This window comes from Formica exsecta, unplaced genomic scaffold, assembly GCF_003651465.1.
Source record: "Formica exsecta isolate Colony F162 unplaced genomic scaffold, ASM365146v1 scaffold37, whole genome shotgun sequence".
Taxonomy (NCBI): Eukaryota; Metazoa; Arthropoda; class Insecta; order Hymenoptera; family Formicidae; genus Formica; species Formica exsecta.
Genome location: NW_021850941.1, coordinates 2,275,983 through 2,284,771, shown reverse-complemented (window position 1 = coordinate 2,284,771; position 8,789 = coordinate 2,275,983).

Genomic DNA, 8,789 nt, shown 5'->3' with positions numbered 1-8,789 from the left:
ACTACCTATGCAATGATGAAACATGAATAAAGATAAGATTGTATTTTAATGATAAATAATTTCTGCCAGATTGACAGATTTAGAATCATGTATAATCTTTCTTGGATAATTCGATTGATTGCTATTTGGAAACAGCAATTCACGCTGTGAAAAATAAATAGAATCGTGGATCGATCGAGATAATTACCGTTATGACCGTCGAGATAAACCTTGGATTCGATCAACGCGTTTAAGACGAAACGAGATCGATCTATGAAAGTGCAGGTCGACCACTCCTCGGCGAAACCCTTATTATAACGTTACATCGCTATAAATACGGAACGGAATTACGCAGGTTATTATGGCGTTACTGCAACAAGGGAGTTGAGCAAATAATACGTACTAAATATAACATTATTGGTGGAGTTAAGCGAACTCGAAATTACGCTTTAGTACCGTTTGAAGAAGATTCGTAGAGGTTTGATGGAAAAATATAAATACCGATTAGATACTGGAATCATCGGTTTTCCAACGAAACCGAATTCGAAGAGAGTGTAAAAGGATCGGTTAAGGGGTACGAAGGATCTCGTTAGGTACATCAAGATAAATCAACAGCTCGATGAAACCGTTTATAACAAAGTGAGATCTATCTAGAGTAACGCACCTCGCCCCTCGTATATTTTACTAGCCGCGGCTATCCTATTATTACGCGGAGCTGCCAGCACTCCCACGCTGAGGGGTAACCTGATCGGGGTTAATCTGACCCTGACCTGCATGACGGCACCTGCGCGCACGACCCAACCTAATTCTAACTTTTCCCCTCATCCTCCCTTAGTTGGTTCGTTTTGCGTCTAGAGCCGCGTTGTCCCAAGGCGGGAGATAAGAGCGTAAGATAGGAATTTTTTTTTTTTCTATCATGACCACCGTATCTCTAACGAACGTTCAAGTCTGACCATGTTCGATATCTCGTGTAGCTACGATACGGAAAGTAGTAAGAAATAAGATTCCAACGCCCTCGGTGTAAAAACGAATATTTTTCGATGACAGCCTTGAGAGATAAGAGTATTTATCAGACATTGATTATACGACAGTTTTGTCATTATTACAAAAACTAAAATAATATTTTTTCGAGATCTGTTATGTAAAGATTTGTTAGAGCTACAATTCGCGAATATTTATGGAAAAATAATAAGTTCCTTCTTCTTTAAAGTACTAATATCGAATTCGAACGGTATCACGTATTTTAAAAATGCAATTTGATTGCGCAAGCCTTGTCGGATAGTCAGAAAAGGCCCGAAGTACCTCGAAGTCTGACCGGTTGCCTTTCGACGGGTCTGAACTGCTGCTTCACTCCGTTCGGTTGGAAAACTCATCAAGGACAACATTTTGGGACGTCGTTCGACATCCTAAATAACGCTCCTCGCAGCGTCGGACAGATACAATTATTCTGTAATTGAAACACGTAGATGTACGCGTGCCGACAAACAAGGTACGATGCGCCATTTAGTTGTTATGCAAATGCATAACCGTTTCTGGAACCAATTCGTGGTTTTGCATGAGAAATCATATGGCTAATCTTGCAAACATATATCTTTTGTTTGATGATATTTCTTGAATTATTTTGTTATTTTTATATGGTTAAGTGGATGATGAAATTTTTTTTGAATATTAATATAATCGATTATCCGTTGATATACATGTATTAATGACAAGTCATCGAATGATCATTTATAAAGAGATCAGAAGTGATTTTGTCGTGGCGGAAAAAAGCATGGTGATCTTAGCGTCGGCGGCCAACCATGTTTTCCAAGAAATTTCGCTGTTGCGAGGTTTCGCCGACACTTTTATGGGCGACGTCAGAGATAAATTACTGCGTATTCGTTAATGTTTAATTAATTATAGCTTGCGGAACGATTTCCTCGAAAGAATATTAATATGCGATTTTTTAGATCCAGCCGGGAATATATTCTTATGCTGTCAAGCGAAGCGAAGGATTTATAATCTTCTATATCCGAAGTTTTATGACTTTACTATATATTAAATATATTTTTGCTAGCGTTTTATCTGCAAAATTGAAAACGCGCAACGTCCTCCATATTACTTTGATTTCTGAATTGTGCATAATGACATTGACAGGTATGCGTTGCGATAAATTCCTGTAACGGTGCTGCTCTAACTAAGTAATTTCGAAATTCCGTAGACGTCAAATTGTCACACACTGAGACGGAATGTCGCCGCCACGTCAGACATCTGCCGCGGCAATTGGCGTGTCGCACCATAAATGCCAAGGTGGAGCATCGCGCTGGCAAGAAAAAGTGCATCTTACGTTTCGCTGTCGCTGCACTCGATGAGCGGACTTTTTCGTCAAATGGGCGTGTGATCGTTTGTCGTGCCGAAATCTCTCTTGAAGAATTCGCTGCTGTTTGCGGTGTTGGCTTCCCGTAAGAATTGCTTTTAAATACTACCTCCTTTCATCGTTCTTTCGTTACCGACTTAATTGCTTTATTCTTCGTATTCTTAATGACTACATTTTTCTTCCTATGCTTAAAAATTACGTTTAAAAAAGAAAAGACGCATTTTTCTTTTATAATAAAAATATCGAGAATTAGAATTATACGTTTAAATTCATATCGTCTCCGTATAACACGAGGTAAAATATGCGACCAAAAATTATTTATGAAAACGACTTGCTATTTTAATGTGACGCGTATTCTGCCTTAAGAAGAGGATAACGCACGATGGAGGCGAAAAATGCGTTCTGGGGCTTATAAGAGCACGCAGAAATCGCCATTATGTTAAGTGCGTATTCTGAAGGGAGGGCCTCGAGGGCATAGGGCAGCGCGGTTCCCCGCGGCGTGCTGCAAATAAATTTTGCAAGTCCATAAATAATTAATAGATTCGTTACGTGGGCGTGTGTAAATCATCGACCGACATGAGATTCGCTCGCCTCGAGTCCGTTTGCCGCCCCGCTGAGCTCGTCGGGAACAAATCATCGATTTTCGGCAGTAAAAGCTTGCTTTTTGAAAGGGTCTAATAAAAACGAGCGAAGCGATTTTTAGGCGCGCCGGTCAATTGTACATAAATGTTCTGGGAAAGATGACGCTATTTTTAAAAAAATGTGATGTGCGTGTTATAAGTGTTATAATAATAATAATTTTTTCATAAGTTAATAAAATATTACTTTAATTCATATTTTGCTTTGCAAATGCTAATTGCAAATTATTAATAATGTACTTGGTGCTTTCGGCGCTTCACCGAGCTCTCCTTTTCTCTCTCTCTCTTTCTCTCTCTCTCTCTCTCGCTCGCTTTCTCCTTTCTGTCCTCCGTATAATATGGAACGACCCATGAGCGAGGAAAAATCGAGTCCTTGTGTACAATGCCGAAGCGCAGGCTGCAGTTCCGCCCACTTCCGGACCTTGAATGCATTCTCGACTCGTCTAACTACCCTTAGCAGTTAAGCCACGTGAAACGTGGAGACGTGTCCTTTTGCCCGGTACGATTTTTTTTTCTTCTCTCTTTCAGTCCGATGCGTAAAAGTGTACATCACGTAGAGTGTACGATTACCAGATACTCGAAGCCGTGTATTTTCGTGTAGCGCAAACGTCTCAAAAATTTCGAAAAATATATCGCGCCGATCGCATACAAAAGACGATAAATATCTCTAAGATTGTTATGTAAATCGCTTTGTCTTAAGTCGAACGGGAGGGTAAATTTTTACTCTCGCAACACGTTTCTGCTCTGCTTTCTGCGAATTTGTATATTTACGAAATAAACTTGGTGCTTCATAGAATGTATAGCACGTATTTCGTCGAAGAATTTCACGCCCGTTCACGCCCACGAATCGTCGCGGGCGGAAAATAAGCGAAACGTTTTTCTACCCTTCGCGCGTGGTTTGTGCTCTCCTCTCTTTCTCTCTCTCCCTTCTTCTCTATTGAGAGGGTTTTTATTACGGTTTTCTCCAAGATCGCGCGCTCTCGCAGAGAGTCGGGCACACCCCGTGACACCCACTTCCCTTCCAGCTTGGATATGGGACACCGTGGACCGTAAGAAGTTAAACGGACATATTACTTTCTGGAAGAAAGACACACGAGACTTTGGTCGTGGCGAACACGTGCGGCGAGTATGGAACGAAACGAGCGCGTGCAATACAGTCTACGACATCGTTTTCCAAAATTATGCGCGCGATAACAGAGTGAGAACAGACGATAATTACGACATTGCCTCAAGTACAATCGAGCAAACAATGCGAACGAGACGACAAAGCCGTTTGGTTTAAAAGCCATGTTTCCTTGTAAATTTAAATTATATATATATATAAATTTTTATATTATTATTGTTTTCTTATCGCTCGCTGAAAGCATGTGAGTAATTTTTTTAACTATAAATATCTTCTACGTCAAATCTAATTTAATGTTTTAATGACATCAAGATAGTAATATAATCAATTAAATAATTTTTTACGCAGACTTTTAAATATATTCTTAAATTATGTCGTATACTTTTGCGTGATCAACATTTTTTAAATTTAATGCAATTAAATTTTTTCAATTCATCATTATCTTTTTTTCATCCTCAGTGTAATTTGTATATTATTTAAAAATAATTTTGAGCATATTAAATGTCAATGTAAAATTTTTGATTATGTTAAAATGTATATGATTACGATTCAATTTAGACAATGGCAATTTCCACGCACATATTCGATATACCGAGACACAAGGGCGATATGCCAGCTTCATTTGCTTCGCACATTTTGCCCCGGCGTTACGCTATTTTCGATTCCATTTTATCGCTCGATTTGCTATAAACGGAAACGGCGCGCAATGTCTCGTAAAAGATACGAGCATTGCGCATTTATGTAGAAACCGCATGTGCCCGTATTCGAGCAAATCATTCGGAATCAGAACAATTTTACCATGTCACGATTCACTTCGAAATTGGATGTATACACGCCAAATGAGGCATTTTAATTGCAATACATTCAATTTGGCAATTGTGACTATGGTCTAATGGCAATATCTTATAGCGATTTATATTGCAACGGGGGATCCTACATGCTATATTTTTTTGGTAAATTCCTTGATAAATCTGTTTTTCAATATATAAAAATGTTGTCGAGATATACAAATTGCGAACGATAAACATTATTGCCAAGTCAATATCTTTCAGCACGAACATAAGTCTCGTAATCGTCTCGACAACGACGGCGCTCATCTCCGTCATGCGGCGTCGACCTATCGATCGGAGTGCGACAGGAAACCAGGTGGACCAAGCCGCAAGTGCTGCTCCAACATTTTTAATGAACCACTGTCGGTGATCTGGACAGTTTCTCTTCTGGCGACAGTTGGCGCACTTTCCGAGCGAAACGAGAGAAACTACACAAGCGGGACTTTCCACAACGGTGGCGAGACTTGTTTCCAACTAACTGGCGAACTTCTGGACGGCAAGTGGAGACCTGTAAGAGGACACCGAGCCAACGGGATCGACAACAAACAGGAACTGCGCAGGGCGGTACGGTTATCGGGTTACTGGTGCGGCTTAGCTCGATACAGCTGATTTATTAGCGGAAGTCGATTAGCTCAAATCTTACACTTAATTACGAAAATCGTGATGCGTGACGACAAACGATCCGCTCGATGTATATATGTATGTGTATCGTCGCGTTTGCGAATATTGTTGCACTTTACAGACAACGGATCTGGAAAAATTCTCTCGCGCGGTCGAAAGAGAATAAAACGTTGTATTCAAAGCCACGATTTCCTTGTCCTGTGCACGTTTTTCCCCGACGATTTACGTACAGCCTCTAATCCGTATCAGACCCGCTGCGGGGATTTGCACGGGAATCCGGAATTATCCCGGTGGCCATTGAGGATGATCCTAAGTAAACACGCGTGCGGCCACACGACTCCCATCCCCACCACATTGCGAGTTTCTTCGTGTTAGCACAATTCCTTAGTAGCAACCCTCGAGCGAATGAAAAGGGAGGGGGATGACAATGCCCGGGCGGTGTTGTACAAGAGGAGCAGGTCAGTATTCGCCGACGTATTCGCGGAAAAAGGGACGGATTCGTATACGAGGACGGTAAAGGTGCTACTTTTATCCGAATGCAGCCTTCGCGTTTTCGTCGCGCGTTGAATGCGCGCCCTTCACGAGACGTGTTATGTCACGAACTGTCTTCTTTAAGGCTCACCGACCAACTCCCCGGACGACGAAAGCAGAGCAGAGGCGATACATCGGATTGCAGCTTGCTGCCGAAAGTGATGGATGGGAATTGAGACAAATCGATCGCGACGAGGAATACGTAGCAATCTTTCGTACCTGCGAGCAGATTTGCGAAAACTATCGTTCCCGTTAAATTTAAATATCTGGCATTATTATTTTGTCTAATATAACAAGTATAAAACTGCGCAAAAAACTGCTTTCATTATACTAACAATGTTATCTTATATAAGAACATATGTACATTTTCCCCCTGTATGTATGCTTTTAAAAATTTTTTTAAATATAAATAATGTATGCTTATACAATTTAAGCAAAATTGGCGTTAATATTTTTAAAGGTTATTACTTTTTATCTCTTTGCACATTTAGAACTGCAGCTGATGTTGGACACCCTAATATGTTCAAGCCGAGTGTGGTTTGTGGTTAGAAAGATCACTTGCTCTCGATATATTGCATCTTTGGTCGTAAGCGATAATAACGACAATCTACACGCCATAACGGATGCTCATTATCGCTTCGAAATTGCAGTTCTCGTTCGAAAACGTGACCGGTTGTGTGTACAAAAAGCGCTTAAGTGTCCTGTTTTGCGTCTATTTTTCGGGTCAGCGATACTCCCATTGTGCAGTTTTCAATAGAAAGACCCTCTCGGTATCATATAAAAATAATAGATAAATGCGTGTGGCTGAATGCATCAGCCATATGTAATGCTATTATACGACATAACCAGGTTTCTGTGACGCGACTATCCTTCATAACACAGGTTTGTTTCTGGAAGATCAAAAAGCCAATCGCGTCTCGCGGTCAGAATCTAGACCGCGATTTCTTGCAAGCACGCGATCCGAGATTCTCGCTCCGCTTGTTGATTCTTCGAGTGTTCCCGGAGAGTCACAGACAACGAATACGCTTAAAAGGAGATCAGGTAAGACCAGTCAGAGAGAGAAGCGCAGAAACGGCGCACGTCTCGTCGGGAGGATCACGGGAGAGAACATTCGTCATTATTACCATTGACCGTTAGTCCCCAGGATCTACTCATTCGGGTTTCACAGGAAGTAGGCCGGTCGGATCAAGGACCAGGCTGCCCTTTTCCATTTTGAGACGGCCCATTCAGGTGTAATGGTCAGTTAAAGACTATCCAAACAGAGGATACCACCGGTTCTCTCGATGAACTTCCGCGAGTCCTCTTTTTTTCTCATGACCGCGTATCTTCGACTCAAAATCTTCCGCTAGAAGGATCGAATCCTTTGTTCGCGTATCAAGCTATATCGTCGGAATTGACCCTAATTTCAGATCTAGTTTATAATACAGGTTTTAATTTTTTTCTTAAACATAATAAACATAATAATATTATTAGATCTATTATAAAAATAATTTAGTATCTTTTTATTTCTGAGATAATTTAAACTCGAGTTTTTCTTTGCTATGTAAATATTTTTTGCATTCTCATTTTTTAATGTATATGTGCGTCGAATAAAAATTATATTTTATTCATCCGATTTTGCTCGGTGAATTCATAACTACGCGAATTCGCAACTACGTAACCGGAGCAACTGAAGCAAGCCCACCCGCGGTTGCCTAAATAGAGGAATCATCTCAAGTATATTTATCCACGTGATCTTCGAATAACAAACGCGGAAATCCTTAAATCCTAAATCAACCTGGCGCGAGCCGAAACGAAGACAGACTGCAAACAAACGGCGGCAGTCGAACCGTGGAGAACTTGTGGTCCAATGTGGCGAAAGTCAAATATTAGATCACTAAATAAGACGTGCTTTGTGTTCGGTCGAATTAAGCGATTTTACGGTGGTGCGTCTAAGCTATTTTCAATAATTTTTGACATTTTTTACATGATTATGATATTTTACATTGTGTTTGTTAATATAATAATATAACAAGAATTTTTTCTCTTCTTGATTATAAGACTAGTAAAATCGTAGCATAAAAAATATCCATTTATTTATTTACCATTGAAAAATCTGTATATTAAATGTATGGTGATTCGATTTATATATATGTATATAATATTCAAAATCTTTTATCATTAAAGTCGTAAAAAATGCTTTTCGCGAGACGTTCTCAACTCTCTTCTCTTATCTGAAACGAGTTGCTTTCACAGCCGCAGTAGCGGCACTGACGAAGAGCAGAAAACGAAGAAACTGAAGACAAGACAATGACCGCTGTTCAAACATGTTCGGACTTCAAACGACCGCCGGCGTATCTCGTACTCTGTGCGACGACTGCACATACATTAGCGGTCCGCGATAGTGAAGGAGAGATTGCTGCACCTCCAGGGTGTCGTATTCTCTCGGGCGTTTAAGGACATCCGGCGTCGGAAGGAAATGATAAATATTTGGGAAGGTGCTACGCGGTACGATGCAGACGCAGCGAAGCCTTTCATTTGTAAGGACACGTCGAAATTAGTGTACCAGGGGCAACGATGAAATACGGAGAAAGGGGAATATTTTGCTAGGACCGAGCCATAGCGCGGTTATATTCAAACATCGTCTTTACAAGCTGCGTTTTCAACTCTAACACATATAACACATTATGTATCTATATTATATTTTTATTATATTTTCTATAAAAAGTTTA